Source organism: Fundulus heteroclitus, unplaced genomic scaffold (assembly GCF_011125445.2).
Source record: "Fundulus heteroclitus isolate FHET01 unplaced genomic scaffold, MU-UCD_Fhet_4.1 scaffold_57, whole genome shotgun sequence".
Classification (NCBI taxonomy): Eukaryota; Metazoa; Chordata; class Actinopteri; order Cyprinodontiformes; family Fundulidae; genus Fundulus; species Fundulus heteroclitus.
In genome coordinates this window covers 931,433-948,965 of record NW_023397000.1, presented here as the reverse complement: position 1 = coordinate 948,965, position 17,533 = coordinate 931,433, and positions in this window count along the sequence as shown.

The window sequence follows — 17,533 nt, the reverse complement described above, 5'->3', positions numbered from 1 at the left end:
TTGAGAGACCAGCTGACGAGATCCATAATTTCCTTAGAGCTTTCGGTTGCTATGAAGAAATGGCACAAAAGACACAAAACAAAGCAAATAGCAGGAGAGCGGGGGCAGGGTAAAAGCAGATAAGGAGCTCTGGAGAGCTGAATAAAAACAGACCGACCTCGAAGAGAGACAGAACAGAAAAGGTTCTTTGCTGATATAAACTGAGTGATTTAATTTTAACATATACTTAGTTTTTGGAGGATTTTTGGTTATTGATCTATTTATCCGAATAACTATTGTTTCTTCGTAATATTGTGATTTTTTTTAATAAATCATTGTTGCTAAAAATCAACAAATGTCTTATTGAGTGGTTGGATAGTTATTTTCTTATCAAATCAATGCTGTAGCATATATTACCTGATTCCTGTGACAGATCCCCCTTGAGTATATTGTGAGTTCCGCTTTTAATCAAGCTGAATTTTACAAAATGGTGGCCAGTATGTGTCATGGTACAATCTTGGCCTGCCTGCTTCCCCATGAACTTTCCTCTTTCCACCTCTCATGCAATTCACTCTCCACCTCCTCATTAGTTCCACCTGCCGTGCTTAATCAGATCTGGACTCATTCCACCTGCCAACCCCTCTATAAAAGCCTACCTCAGTCAACCATTCCCCGTTGGATCGTCTCACACTCTTCACCTGACAGCGTTTGCAGTTTTCACCCTTGTTTGTTCCTCGTCCTTGCCCTTGCCTCACGTTTGCCTCGCCTCTGCTCCCTACGTCTGCCAAGCCTCTGCTCGCCATACAGCTCTGCTGGCCAGCTCCACCATCCCACTGCTGCAAGCCTGGTACTGTCCTCTGTTTTCCATTCCATTATTCAACCTTTCAATAAAGACTCTTGAACGTGACTCTGTGTGTGGTTGAATTCGGGTTCAGATCCTAAACCCTGACAGTATGGGACCCAGGATACTATAATTTCAGGTTTTGTGCTACATTAGATGATACAGTTAAAGAGAATCCTGTTGTAGATTTGAATTTATTTGTTTTGAGTGCTTTTTCTTTTCAAGTTGGATAACATAACTTCTTAATCACAACATGCTGAGGAAAGAGATACTGATCAGAATGAGGAAGAAAATGAAGCAGGTCTTTTTGTAGATCAGGAAGAGGCAATTAGCAACAGAGGGGGAGAAGCCTGGGTTACAAGGAGAAATCCTGTAAAGGAAATAACTTCTCTAATTAGCTCTATTTATGTATCAGATGATGAAGTTGAAGAAAGAGAAGATGACGAGGAAGAAAATCTCAATGTGCCAGACATTAATGGTATTAGGAATGATTTATCCAACATGGGGGTTAGGATTACCTCATTGGAAGAAGATTCCCGGGCGTCTGTAAACAGGGAGCAAAACATCAGGACATATATAGATAAGAATGTTGAGGCCCTGGAGCAATATATGAACACAGCCTTTAAGGAATGGGAAGCTAAGGTAGTAGATTGTTTGCTGTGACGAGATGAGGCTGAAATAGAGAGGTTGAAGCTCGCTAGACTCTACAGCTATTCATTGCCTTGATAGTGTCAGACCCTTGCCATCAAGTCTCCCCGTGCCATCTGACCATCTCTCTTCTACCTTGAAACATACTTTCCCTGAAACACCATCTCTACCTTTAGCCCTACCTGTACAAAGAGTACCACAAGGAAGCCTTGGACCGTCACACCCTCAAAGGACGGATAAACTACTGCATACATCCCTCCAAGAACGGTTCCAGTCAGACCATCAACAAACTGTGGGATAGTAGATCTCCCAGCATCGACCTCTCACCTGACAGTTCCTTCGTTAAGCAGAACATCTGTAATTTATTCCAAGCCCTCTGTGCACATGGAGTTCCCGACATTTAAGGGTGCAGAGGAAGTTTCTGATGTCTTAAATTTCATCCATCAGTGTGAGACATTTGTAACAGTAAGGCCCCTGTCTGACCATGAATTATTGGTAGATTTAACAGCTGTCTTAAAAGGCTCTGCTCAGTACTGGTGGAGTGTGGCTAAAAACAAGATACACAACTGGATTGAATTTAAGTCTGCTGACAACCAGAAGTTTGCACTTGCCAATGGCAAAACCTATAGCGCAGGGGGGTCCAAACTTTTTGGTACAGGGGCCAAAATGGTCCAGTTAAAGGAACTTGGGGGCCAAAAAATTAACACAATTTTAAAACCCAAAAAATATTATGTAATATTTTTTTACCTGCTCTACAAAATATCATAATTAAAAAAAAGGTAAAAAAAAAAAAAAAAAAGGGGGGTTTTATGGCGTCATGTTTATGTCATAATTCCCGCGAGCAAAATAAACATATTCGCATGTATCTACTTCTGCGCATGGTTTATCTATCACCGTGCCAGAAACTGCTGCTTCGAGAGGAGAAAATCGCTATCAGCGCGCGTCAGCTCCTCCTACGCGCACTCGGGATCTCACCGCGCGCATGATTTTCTATCCAGCGGCCACGCTGGAGGACGGCTGCGCTCTCAAAAGCGTCTCTGCTCTCGGACTGATTTTCTCCCCGCGCAAAAGAAAATGTGTTTTGACAGGTTGGGCGGAGACAAACCTCTTCTGTAAGCCTCCTCCTGATTGGGCCTTGCAGACACGATCACACAGGAAGCAATGTCAGGAAGCCTTTGACTGACAGCTCGTCAACCAAAAGTGTTAATACTTTGTTTTTACTTTATATTACATATACAGAAAGACAAAACTGCTAACTAAATGATGGTACATTTGTGATTGCTTGTGATATATTTTCTTATTAACAGTGCATATTTAAAAAACTCAGAGCTGCATGTTAAATATAAAAAAGGTGTCTGACTCTTACACTCACTAGCACTATATATTATTGGCATCAGTTTGTTATATTTTGCAACACTTTCTGTCTACATGTAGAATTGAACCGGCTGCAGGAATTTGAAACAATGTTTTGTTCTCAAGGACCTTTTAAGTAGTTCACCTAAATTTAATTTAATAAATTTATCAAACTCTATAACTCTGTCTTATTCTATTATGTGGAGTTAGGGACAAGATTATTTTCTCATCATGATGCAAACCAGGTGGAAGCTCCCATAGAGGGTTCGGACATAACACTCTGCTTTTCTGGTTTTCACATGTTGGGCTGTCTTCTGGGTCCTGCTGATTTGTGCAGTAAGATGGACTGATCCAATGTAGTGGAGACTCAAGGGTGGATCCCAAGACACATATTACAATAACCAATTTTTAGGGGTTTTAGCAAAAGGAATTTAGTCAAAAATAATGTCCTAAAAATAATATCTATATTAAACACAATTTTTATAAAAGGAGTTTTATGCGGTCCCCAGGAACTTGGGGCCCTAGGTAACCACCTAGTTTTACCGAGTGGTAAGTGTATCTCTGAAATGAGCACCCAGATTTGTTATGTTAACAATTAAATAGTTGATAAAACTATAAGGATTCACTACGAGTCTCCACTCCTTTGGCAATAAGCACAATTCAAATAGGAGTCACCTAGTTATTTCATTTTTTCCCTCTGAATCAAAATTATTTAAATACAGAATCAGTAAAGCTTTTGGTGCACTTCATCTTGGGTTCAACTGAAAAGTGCATTCAAACTTTGACTGATTGCAGTATGAATAAGCCAGTGTATGAATTGGATTTTATAAATGTTACTGTATTGCTTTGTTTAGGTTGCTCTGAGTCTATCAACAGACTACAGACAAGAAGCTCACACTCTGGATAGACCATAAATTCATCACAGTTTAAAGTACTTACCTTTGAGCATAATTATTTCATTATAAGTTTGGGCCTGGAAATCCATTTAAAAAACAAACCATTCAGCTTTTATTGCCCTTTGACAAAAACTTTTGTTTTTGTATTTAATAGAAAAAAAGTGTTGTGACCATTATGGGCAATGTTTATTTATGTTGGGTCCAAATATGTCATTGTTCATTTATAGGCTACCAAGCACCTGACAAAGCTGTAATCACATATTCACGACATAGTAGAAAAAGTTCTGTTGTATCACTCTTAGCTTCATTTTCAAGCAGCAACTGCACCTCAGCCAGTTGCTGTTCATTGAGTGGACATGGAAATTCAGGGACCACTATTGCACTATCCATATGTCCATCACACTCAACAGCAACGTCCCAGTCAATGTCAGGCTCTTGGATGTCCTTATTAAAACAAAAAAGAGAAAATTCAGCAGTTACTGCACAAATAAATATTACAATAAGTCTTTTGTTGAGTTTTGTGACCTAAAATTATACATGTTCTACACAAAGGTTTTTGTTTAAGGAAAGTCCCCTGAAATGTCTGTCACATTATACCTGGAAGAGTTACAGTAAGATTGTAGCAAGGGACATGAACATTAGTTTGCAACACCCATTTATTTTATGATGGGGTTACTAGCAGATCAAAGCTGCAATCAGGAATAAGGTTTTAAGCATTTCACAGAGTGAAATCACAACTTACCTTCCTTTGTTATAATTTTTAAATAACAATGAAAATAACATGTGTGCATTTGGACAGTAGAAGGAAAATAAAGGGCATCATGTAACCTAACAATGTAAACTCCCAGCTGAGGTTGAAACTATAAATGTCCCTGCTAAGAGACAGTGTTTACCGCATCACTTTATAGCTTGAGATAATACACTAACAAGTAGAAATAAATGAGGCCTCAGTGTTTCCCACAGGTATCACAGTAGCCATTTGTGTACTGTGATACTGTATCTATCATTACGATGATGATATATCTTAATATTACAGTTGCCATTTATGAATTTATATTATAGCTGTATAGGCCAATTTTTTTAAATTTTGGTCTGCAATGTAAATAACATTTTCTGTGCTTCACACTTATTTGATGATCATAAAACCTGTTTTATGATCATACTCCAAAAATAAGTTTTGATGTACTCTTATTTGACAATAATAAAAGCTAAAACATGGTATTTTACAAAATGAGACAGAAACCTCAAGATTCTCTGGCTGATCCATCGGGTAAACCATCATTCCGGTATGGCAGAGCTGCTCTGGAGTTAGATTACCCCCTGTCCTAATTGGATGGTTGTTCCAGCCTTCCACAAAAGCCTCCAGGTCTGCCTTCAATTCAGCAAGGATAGTCATGTGAACTGCAAAAAGGTCCTTTGTAAAGGAGAGGAAATGTTCATTAGTTTTGGGGGAGGGGGGGGGGGGTTTATACACTTTCCTTTATTATTCTTTGATGCTTTTTCAAGTGTGATTTTCCAGTCAGTACTGTTGAATAATATTCTATGTAAGATGTTTGCACTGCATTATAAAATATGCAAAACAAACCAGAAAAGATAAAAAGCAAATCCGTCCCTTATTCCTAATCATGAAACTAACCCCTGGCGGAAATAACAAGAAGGTGATCAGTCTCCAGGTTGTGTAGTGGGCTGTAGTATTTTGAGGTCATACAAGTTCTGACGTCACGCCACAGCCGTTCAGTCCCACACACTCAGAAAATAACGTAATTATGTTTAACTTCAAAGACTTGTTGGATAATAAAATATCAGTATGGTTACAGTCAACATTTTTCTGTAATTATATCTGAAAGACATGCAGAAGCTTGAAACCTTTGTGGACACTTTTTCCAGGAATGAAGCTTCCTTGATCCATTTTTCACACACTGAACGTGTATTGGGCTATTTCAACAATCTCTACCCCTTGGTCAGCTCTGTCCCTGCAGCACATTCACTAAAGATCCAATAGCATGATTAGGAAATTATACAGCATAAAACTCAGGCAAATTATTTACATTATGTATGTCTGTGTAACTTAAGGTGAACATTCTAAATATGGTAGATTTTGGCCAGAACACATTTAACCAAGTTAGATTGTTCTAACCTGAGAATATCCCATTATTAATTAAATAAACTATTTACTACATTAATCTACAGGTAGAGGCTGCAAAAGATAAAATGTCCGACTGATGTATGTCCACTTAATAAAACATATTCAGATTTTTTAAAGAGATAAAATTAATGCTTTATTAGTTTATGGAGATATGTCAGCTAGGCTACCATCTGTACTGGGATAAGTGGATGGTGGTGCGTCTAACCCGAGTTTCCAAGTTTATCTATGACTTCACAGTGTGTTTAGCATTCTTTTTGAATGGGAACTGGGTAAATACATTTTCTGACCATTACAGTACATTGAATTAGCATTTTACCTTAGCATTGCAAGCATGAGTATCATCTCTGAATGTGAATATCATTAGTTTAATAAAACCAAGACGTTTGCTGTCACTTACATGCAAATCCTCGAATGTTGCTGACGTATCTCTATCCATTACTTAATGAACCACACACATGCACAAACAATCAGAGAGAGAGAGAGAGAGAGAGAGAGAGAGAGAGAGAGAGAGAGAATAATTTAAGATGTGAAAAACACTACAAACATTGAAATAAAAGTTAACATCAGAGTTAGTGTAACTGGTTCACCCTGCGTTGTGTTCTGTTTGCGTGTGGCTCAAAGAAGGACAGAGGCTGGATCTGCAATGACTTGACATTTAATCTCTCTCCGTTTGAAGAAGACAGACCGCGATGAGTAATTGTACAATTTGGTCCTTCCTGAACAAGAAAATAATGTGCAAAATAAAGAATAATTAATACAAAAAGTTCGCTAAGCTAACCGTCCACTATAAAACAACAATGCAAGTTAGCTTATTGTACATTCAAACAACACACTGACTTCGACTCACATCTGCCATTTAACACTCAGTAGATAATCAAAATCCATTCTTGTTCAATTAGAGGTAAGAATATATCACCTATGAACTGTAAATCAAACAAGAAAAATGTTTTTATATCAGGACCCAAAGTTGTGCATGTCTTACTGTTAACAGCCGAAAGCAGCATTAACCCGCCCCTTGTGAGCGTGGGGCTACTTCCTGCCTGCTTGAGCTGCGTTCAAGAGCAGTAGGACATACTCATTGCTCTTATCTAACAGCTACTAACACAATAAAACCTGCTTTTGTAAAATTAATACCTTATTTGGTGGAATTTGATGCTTAATCTAAGTCATATTATTAACCTGTTACATTAGCATCGGTTAGCATCATCACTGAAGTGCCACAGTAGCTAAGGCTACCAGAAAGCAGTCAACATTTTTCTCTCGTGCCCAAACACTGTAACTACTAACTATACATCCCTGAACAATTTGACCAAATAGAATTATATTAATAATAATAATAGATTAACGGCTGTTTAATCGTAGATAGCACTACTCCATGAGGAATAATTGTGCTTTTTTGGGGGCAAGAACGGTTGTAAATTTCACTTACCCCACATACCGTAAATGCTGGAGAAGCCTCCACCATTGTCCCGCCTCCAGCCGTCGACTTCCCTTAGCTGTCAGTCAAAAGCTTCCTCACACTACTTCCTGTGTGATCGTGTCAGCAAGGCCCAATCAGGAGGAGGCTTACAGAAGAGGTTTGTCTCCGCCCAACCTGTCAAAACACATTTTCCTTCGCGCGAGGAGAAAATCAGTCCGAGCACAGAGATGCTTTTGAGCGCGCAGCCGCCCTCCAGCGTGGCCGCTGGATAGAAAATAATGTGTGCTATGAGATCCAGAGCGCACGTGGGAGCAGCTGGTGCGTGCTGAGAGCGATTTTCTCATTTGGTGATGACCAAACCCCGCCAATTATGGGAGGTGGATATAGCGATTTATTAAACCTGAAATGCATTGCTCGGGGAAAAATGCCTGATATTCTTGTGCGTGCGTGTCTAAAAATTACATGAAGACAACATGTGTTGTGGGATTGTGCTGAAAGCGAGGTTTAGTCATGTTACAAACTGCTAAGTTCATTGTTTTCTTGAGGCGATTGTGTGACAGTGTCCGTCCGTCCGTCCGTTTTCTTCCGCTTATCCGGGGTCGGGTTGCGGGGGTAGCAGCTTGAGTAGGGAGGCCCAGACGTCCCTCTCCCCAGTCACTTGGGCCAGCTCCTCCGGGGGAATCCCAAGGCGTTCCCAGGCCAGCCGGGAGACATAGTCCCTCCAGCTGTCCTGAGTCTTCCCCTGGGCCTCTTCCCGGTGGGATGTGCCCGGAACACCTCACCAGGGACATCCTAACCAGACACCTGAGCCACCTCAACTGGCTCATCTCGACATGGAGGAGCAGCGGCTGTACTCTGAGTCCTCCCCGGATGACTGAGCTCCTCACCCTATCTCTAAGGGAGAGCCCAGACACACTACGGAGAAAATTCATTTCGGCTGCTTGTACCCGGGATCTCGTTCTTTCGGTCACGACCCAAAGCTCGTGACCATAGATGAGGGTAGGAACGTAGATCGACCGGTAAATCGAGAGCTTTGCCTTTTGGCTCAGATCTCTCTTCACCACAATGGACCAGTACAGCGGCCGCTTCACAGCAGACACTGTCGATATCCCGCTCCATCTTCCCCTCATTCATGAACAAGACCCCAAGATACTTGAACTCCTCCACTAGGGGCAGTACATCCTCCCCAACCCGGAGGAGGCACTCTACCCTTTTCCAGTTCAAGATTTGTTCGGATTTGGAGGCACTGATCCTCATCCCGGCCGCTTCGCACTCGGCTGTGAACCACTCCAGTGAGAGCTGTAGATCACGCCCTGATGAAGCCAATAGGACCACGTCATCCGCGAATAGCAGAGACGCAATCCTAAGGCCACCAAAACGGATCCCCTCAATACCTTGGCTGCGCCTAGAAATTCTGTCCATAAAAGTTATGAACAGAATCGGTGACAAAGGGCAACCTTTGTCCAACTCTCACCGGAAACGAGTCCGACTTACTGCCGGCAACGCGGACCAGGCTCTGACACCGGTCATACAGAGACCTGACAGCCCTTATTAAAGGGCCCGGTACTCCATACTCCCAGAGTACCCCCCACAGGATCCCTCGGGGGACACAATCGAATGTCTTCTCCAGATCCACAAAACACATGTAGATTGGTTGGGCAAACTCCCATGCCCCCTCCACGATCCTGCTGAGGGTGTAGAGCTGATCCAGTGTTCCACGGCCAGGACGAAAACCACACTGCTCTTCCTGAATCCGAGATTCGACTAACCGACGGACCCTCCTTTCCAGAACCCCAGAATAGACCTTACCAGGGAGGCTTAAGAGTGTGATTCCTCTGTAGTTGGAACACTCCCTCCGGTCCCCCTTTTTAAATAGGGGGACCACCACCCCAGTCTGTCAATCCAGGGGAACTGCCCCCGATGTCCACGCAATGCTGCAGAGCTGCGTTAACCAACACAGCCCCACAACATCCAGAGCCTTAAGGTACTCAGAGCGAATCTCATCCACCCCCGGGGCCTTGCCACCGAGGAGCTTTTTAACAACCTCGGCAACCTCAGCACCAGAGATGGGAGAACCCGACCCAGAGTCCTCAGGCTCTGCTTCCGCAATGGAAGACGTGTTGGTGGGATTAAGGAGGTCTTCGAAGTATTCTGCCCACCGAAGCACGACGTCCTGAGTCGAGGTCAGCAGCACACCACCCCCACTATAAACAGTGTTGGTACTGCACTGCTTCCCCCTCCTGAGACACCAGATAGTGGATCAGAATCGCTTCGAAGCCGTACGGAAATATTTCTCCATGGCCTCTCCGAACTCTTCCCACGCCCGAGTTTTTGCCTCGGCGACCAGCCAAGCCGCCTGCCACTTCGACTGCTGATACACATCAACTGCTTCCGGAGTCCCACAGGCCAAAAAAGCCCGGTAGGACTCCTTCTTCAGCTTGACAGCTTCCCTCACCGATGGTGTTCATCAGCGTCTTCGAGGGTTTCTGCTGCAACATGCACCGACAACCTTGCGGCCACAGCTCCGACTAGCCGCCTCAACAATAGCGGCGCGGAACATGGTCCATTCAGACTCGATGTCCGCTGCCTCCCTCGGGACGTGGTCAAAGTTCTCCCGGAGGTGGGAGTTAAAGCTCCATCTCACAGGGAACTCTGCCAGACATTCCCAGCAAACCCTCACAATACGTTTGGGCCTGCCAGGTCTGACGGGCTTCCTCCCCCACCATCGGAGCCAACTCACCACCAGGTAGTGGTCGGCTCCGCCCCTCTCTTCACCCGAGTGTCCAAGACATTGCGGCCGCAAAGATGAAACGACAACAAAGTCGATAATTGAACTGTGGCCTAGGGTGTCCTGGTGCCAAGAGCACATGTGGACACCTTTATGCTTGAACATGGTGTTTGTGATGGACAATCCGTGACGAGCACAGAAGTCCAACAACAGAACACCACTCGAGTTCAGATCAGGTGAGCCATTTCTCCCAACCACGCCCCTCCAGGTCCCACTATCATTGCCCACGTGAGCGTTGAAGTCCCCCAGCAAAACGAGGGAGTCCCCAGGAGGGGCACTCTCCAGTACCCCCTCCAAGGACTCCAAAAAGGGTGGGTAACTGAACTGCTGTTTGGCGCATAAGCGCAAACAACAGTCAGAACCCTTCCCCCCACACGAATGCGGAGGGAGGCCACCCTCTCGTTCACCGGGGAGAACCCCAACGTACAGGCACCGAAATAGGGGCAACAAGTATGCCCACCCCAGCTCTGCGCCTCTCACCGGGGGCAACTCCAGAGTGGAAGAATGTCCAGCCCCTCTCAAGGAGACTGGTTCCAGAGCCAGAGCCATGCGTCGAGTTGAGCCCGACTATCTCTAGTCGGACCCTCTCAACCTCGCGCACTAGCTCAGGCTCCTTCCCCACCAGAGAGGTGACATTCCACATCCCAAGAGCCAGCTTCTGCAGCCGAGGATCAGAACGCCAAGGTCCCCGCCCTCTACTGCCACACGAAATCCATTTATATTGCTCGTCATAAGTGGCTTTTTGGGCTGCTTTTTGTTTGTGTGACAGTGTGTAAGACTTAATGTCACAGCATGTTTATGCCATGTTTTAACTTGTTATAACAAATGAAGAGAACAACAGCAGTCTTATGCTTGCCGTCAAGTGTAAACAAACTATTCACATATGAAAGCTCACGATGAACTGCAGTTTACCCAGATTGTATTGCATTTTTGTCTATTTTTCTACCCGAGCTGCATGTCACAAAGTAAATATAGATCTTTCTTACAAACGCAAAATGCTGAGATACTCTTTTTTATACTGAAAAAAACTATTTGCCACTTTGTCAAGAGGGAGATAACACTGAACTCTGAAGAAAATTCAAATGATCCAGCTTTCTAACAGCATTTAAATGCACCATGAACGCACAAATCTCAAGCGTGAAATAAGTCTCAATCCATCATGCTGCTGTAAAAGGATTTCCATTCAATTCAGTTCAATTCAAACATATTTTATTAATTCCAAACTTAATTAGCCTTAGCATCCTAAATAGCCTCACGCTAGCAGTTAGCTTCGCGATTAGCGTTAGCATTATTAGCACGGTTTTAAAACTTGAAAACAGCTCCCTCCAATGCTACAAAATAAAACGGAGGGGTAAGAAACAACAATAAGAACCAACTATGCTTATACTCACTGTTGGTTCCGCTCCAGGATTTAAGCAACTGACTCTCTGTGGTATAGCCTGCTGTGCTGTATGTATGCACACTGAAAAGCCTGGGTAAATAACTGCAGTAACGAAAAACCACCACAAGGGGCAACTATTACAAACTCACTGATTCAGAACACTCCCCGCTTGGTATAAATATGTTATACCACCATTGCTCTTATTTATGTGACATAACTAGAACAACATCACTAATGGGTCGAAGATACTTTTTAACTACCCCTTGGCTAAGATTCTTTACTTCGACCTTACGAACTTTGCCATCTGAACTTGCAATAGCTTTAACTATCCGTCCAAGAGGCCACTCGTTACGTTTAGCTTGAATGTCCTTTATCAAAACAATGTCACCTTCTTGGAGGCCAGGCTTCTCCGAGGTCCACTTTCTTCGAGGTTGAAGTGTTGGGAGGTACTCTAATCTCCACCTTTTCCAGAAAGAGTCTGCCAAGTTCTGAACCTGGCGCCACTGTACCTTGCATAGATGGTCCAGTTCAAAGTTTCCTAGGGGTGCAGGAGTGACACTTGCTTTCTGGGTGAGCAGAGTTGCAGGCGAGAACATTTCAGGAACCTCAGCATCATTTGAGATCGGAACCAGTGGTCGAGCATTTATGATGGCCATGACCTCAGCCATCAAGGTTGATAAGACTTCATGAGACAGTCTAGAAGGGCCATGCTTCACTAGCAGTCCATCCAAGATGCGTCTGGCCACTCCTATTAGCCGTTCCCAAGCTCCTCCCATGTGGGAGGAATGGGGAGCGTTAAAGGTCCATGTGCAGTCCTGTTCCTTCAAGAAGTTCTTGAGCTCTGGGTCATCTGTGTTAACTTGAAGTTCTCTGCATGCACCACTGAAATTTGTGCCCCTGTCCGACCTTAGGTGCTTGACGGGTCCACGTATGGATATAAAGCGCCTGAAGGCGTTGATGAAACTTGAGGTAGACATAGTTTCTATAATTTCAAGGTGCATGGCTCTTGTACTTAGACAGACGAAGATGAGTGCCCATCTCTTGCTCTCAGCAGCTCCACCACGTGAGCGCCGAGTGGTGACACTCCATGGGCCAAAAGCATCCAGGCCTACATATGTAAAGGGTGGGTCCACTGTCAATCGGTCAGGCGGCAGATCACACATCTTTTGAATTTCTGTCTTTCCTCTCAACTTCTTACAGATTACACATTTGAATATTATGCTGGAGATGCACCTCCGCCCTCCCACTATCCAGACACCAGCAGTGCATAATACACCTTCTGTGAAGTGGCGACCTTGGTGGGCTACCTTAATGTGATAATGTCGGACGAGAAGAGTGGTCACATGATGGCCAGCTGGTAGGATGAGTGGATGTTTCTCTTGGTCTTCCAAATCTGCCCAACGTATCCGGCCTCCAACTCTAATCAATCCACTACCATCAATGAAGGGATCTAGCTTCATCAGGGGACTTTGGCGGCACACTTTAGAGTTCTGAGTTAAACCTTCTAGCTCCTCTTTATACATATCCTCCTGCACAGCCTTGAAGATAACCATCTTCGCTTGAGAACGCTCTGTGTTGAGTAGCTGATTACATTGATGCCATCCTTTACAACCATCAGTTTCAGTCTTTTTTGAGAATGTCTTGACTACATGAATGAGTGTTGTCAAGCCTCTTACTAGACTCTTCCAAGTAGAGAAATGTTCAAATCTAGATGATCCAAGAGACGGCTCCCTTATACTTGTCACAAGAGAGGTTACTTGAGGCCGTATGTTTTTGTCTTTGTCTGGACTTATAAGGTCAAAGGTTTCTGCTTCATCATCTTTTCTTGCATTCAACTGACTGAGAAAAGGGGGGCCAAGCAACCAACTGGATGATGACAGGGATGATGCGTGAATTGGCCTGGTTCCCTGGTCTGCAGGGTTTTTGTCAGTCGATACATACTGCCACTGTTTTGGATCAGTAGAGCCTCGAATGCGAGCTACTCTGTTAGCTAAATAGGTATAGAACCTTCGTGATCTGTTGTGTATGTAGCCCAACACGACGCGACTATCAGTGAAGAACCTGACTGCTTGTAACTCTATGTCTATCTCAGACTGGATTGTTTCTGCCAGCTCGACTGCCAGGACAGCTGCACACAACTCCAGGCGTGGTACAGTATGCATTGGATAAGGAGTTAGCTTTGATTTTCCCATTGCAAACCCCACATGCCATGTTCCATCAAAGTCCAAGGCACGCAGGTAGGCTACAGCAGCTATGGCCGCAGTTGAGGCATCTGCAAAGACACATAGTTCTGTCCTTTCAATACATGACAAGGAGACTGGAATGTATGCTCTCTGGATGCAAACCTGTTCAAGTGCAATTAAGGAGTCAGTCCATGCTTTCCACTGGTGTATCTCACCAGTGCTTTGCCTTGGACTGTGATGGGGGAAGCAAATCCAAGGGGATCGTAAAGACTGTTTACAGTGGACAGCATGCCTCTACGAGTGAATGGTTTAACATCTCTTGAGACCCTAAATGTGAAACTGTCAGACTGGAGTGCCCAGCTTAAACCCAAACTCCGCTGGAGGGGCAAAGGGTCAGCTCCTAAATCTAGATCTTTAAAGTCACTTGCTCGCTCCTCCATGGAAAAGGCCTCCATGACCCTTGTGTCATTGGAAGCTATTTTGTGAAGTTTTAAGTTGGACTCAGCCAACAAGGCTCTAGTCCGCTGCAGGAGATCAATAGCCCTGTTGTGAGTAGCTAACGAGGTGAGCGCATCATCCACATAGAAATTTCTGAACACAAACTGTTTTGCATCTGTTCCATGTTCCAGTTCTTCATGTTCTGCAGCTTTCCTTAGACCATATGTTGCTACTGCTGGTGACGGACTATTTCCAAATACATGCACAGTCATCCAGTAGTCGATGACCTCTTCATCTGGATTATTTTCTCGATACCACAGGAAACGTAGGTAGTTGCGATGGTCTTCTCTGACCTTGAACCCATAGAACATTTTTTCCACATCTGCTGTGACCGCTATTTGCTCCTTTCTGAATCTCAAGAGAACACCAATTAGTGTGTTGTTGAGGTTGGGGCCGCTGAGAAGCACATCATTCAGTGATATCCCCTTGTATTCAGCGCTGGAGTCAAAAACCAGCCTTATTTTCCCAGGTTTCTGGGGGTGGTATACACCAAAGGTCGGTAAATACCAACACTCTTGGCCTGGTTTTAGTTGGGGTGCTTGCTCTGCCTGGTGATTGACAATCACCGTCTCCATGAAATCAAATAAGTGCTGTTTCATCTCAGGTCTTTTTATGAATGAACGCTGGAGAGAGGAAAATCTCTGAATGGCCTGTTCTCGGTTATTAGGAAGTGGATTGCGTGGTGAACGAAAGGGTAGTGGTGCCACCCAGTGGTTTTCATTGTCCATATATACTTCCTGTTCCATTATCCTGAGAAATTCATTGTCATCGATAAGAACCAACTATGCTTATACTCACTGTTGGTTCCGCTCCAGGATTTAAGCAACTGACTCTCTGTGGTATAGCCTGCTGTGCTGTATGTATGCACACTGAAAAGCCTGGGTATATAACTGCAGTAACGAAAAACCACCACAAGGGGCAACTATTACAAACTCACTGATTCAGAACACTCTCCATAACAGACTTATCGAAGTTCTCTAAAAGACCTAAGTGTCATGTTTTGTTGCAATTTCCTGATCCACATGCAGAATCACACAAGAGACCAGTTAAGTGAAGGTTTATTTAAAAAGGGATTCAGTAAAGGAGTCAAATCCATCAGTCAGTTCACCATTTACAGAATCCGCTTAGTTGTTAAGAGCGGGGGAGGGAGTTAGGATTTCGTGTTGGTGAAGAGGGAATAGTCCAGGGTCTGAGAGAATGAGAGTGAGTTCCAGTAATATTGCTTTTTTGGGGATGATTAACATGCTGGAGCACTGGCAGACAGGTAAAGGAGACTCAGGACACCACAAAGCTGCAACAGCAGCACACAAGTCTTCTTTGCAACCAATCTGAAGTTAACCAGTGATCGTCAAAAAGGGTCTGAAACACAGGATGGAACAATCCTGAGACGGAGATCAAAATGCAGAAATTCACACAGAAAATCTGAGAGAGAACTGCACCTACCCCCGAATCCGAGGCATCAACTTCCAAGACAAATTGCTTGGTGGGGTCTGGTTGCATCAAAATTGGAGTGTTGGCAAACCTCTCTTTCAGCTTGGAAAATGCCTTTTTCAGGCAAGCAAATGAAAGGTTTCTTGGAGGAGGTGAGTCTGTTGAGGGCTAGGGCAGTCTGACTGTAGTTTATGAATCTTCGGTAGAGATTTGCGAATCCTAAAAACCATTGAAGCTGCTTCTGTACAGATGGAGTGGGCCAGTTGAGGACGGCTTGAAGATTCTTGGGGTCTGTCATTACTTCCCCGCTCTCGAGGATATGTACCAAGAACGTAATGGAAGGGGTATTAAATTCGCACTTCTCTGCTTTCACAAAATGTTTATTCTCCAAGAGTCTTTGGAGAACCTGTCGAACATGTGGTTTGTGTTTGGCAAAGGTTTTGGAAAAAATGAGAATGTAATCAAGGTACGCAAAGACAAACTGGTTCCAAAAATCTCAGAGAACATTTTTGACTAATGAGTCAGTTCGTCATTTACAGAATCCGCTTCGGGTATGTTTTGCCGTAGTTGTTAAGAGCGGGGGAGGGAGTTAGGATTCCATGTTGGTGAAGAGGGAATAGTCCAGGGTCTGAGAGAACAAGAGTAAGGGTGCTTTCATGGGGTGAGCAACACACTGGAGAGTGGGCAGGCAGGTAAAGGAGACTGAGGACACCACAAAGCTGCAACGGCAGCACACGAGTCTTCTTTGCGACCAATCTGAAGGTAACCAACGATCGTCAAAAAAGATGTGAAACACATGAAGGAACAATCCTAAGACGAACATCAAAATGCAGAAATTCACACAGAAAAACCAATAACGCTTGAGAACTGGCTTGGAATACCTTCATAGGTAATCATTCCGCAAAGAGTGATGATCCTGCAGCACTTTTGATACCCCATTCAGCCTGATCAGGAGATTTGCTCCAGGTGTGAAGGATCCAGAGCTGACGGGATTCTCCAGCAGAGATCTTCTCTTCAAGAGGAACTCACTCATAAAGGGAACCAAACACACCAGATTCCTAATACTAAGCTTCCTCAGGTAGTACAGTTTGCTGTGTCCCTTCTTGTAGACAGTTTTGCAGTTTGTTGTCTAGGTCAACACCATGGTATTAATCGGGGCGACAGCAGCACAAGAGTTAAGGAGGGTGTCCTGTAACTGGTGGGTTGCTGGTTCGATCTGCTGTTCAGACCATCTCAGTCATTGTGAAGTGTCTCCAATGGTCAGTGTAGCTCATCACTATCAGCGTGTGAATATGTGTGTGTGAATAGGTGAATGACAAACTAGTGTCTTTAGGGTCATCGGACTTGATAAAGCACTAAGTGCAAGCCATTTATACTCCTCCACTTCTTCCACTTCCAGGATTGTAATAGTGTTGGTACTATTCCTGTTTCTCCTGAATACTTAAACATTTTGTTTTATCCACATTCAGAATGAGCTGATTGTTTTCACACTATGCCACAAACCTGTCCACCAGTTCCCTGTACTCAATTTCCTTTTGAGCTCTGATGCATCAAATGACTGCAGAGTAATCTGACTATTTCTGCAGATGACATGAGTCTGTCTTGTATTGGAAGTGTGAGGTGTAAAGAGTTAAAAGGAATGGTGAGAATACAGTCCCACATGGTGCACCTGTGCAGCTGACTACCTGGTTTGATAGACAAACCTTCAATCTTACAAACTGCTGTCTGTTTGTCAGGTTGTCTCTGATCCAGGTAATTGTTGAGGAGTTAAAAAATTGTTACAGGAGGAATTAGGGAGTTTGTCCTGAATCTGGGTTGCCAGTTTGATCCCTGGCTCCAACTGTTTCAGCACTTTGGGGTCATGAGACTTGATAAACCGCTCTACAAGTACAAGCCATTTACCATCCACCATCCACCTGAGTGTTCTGGAGGTGGACCTAACAGAAGTAGGAATAAACAACCAATTAGG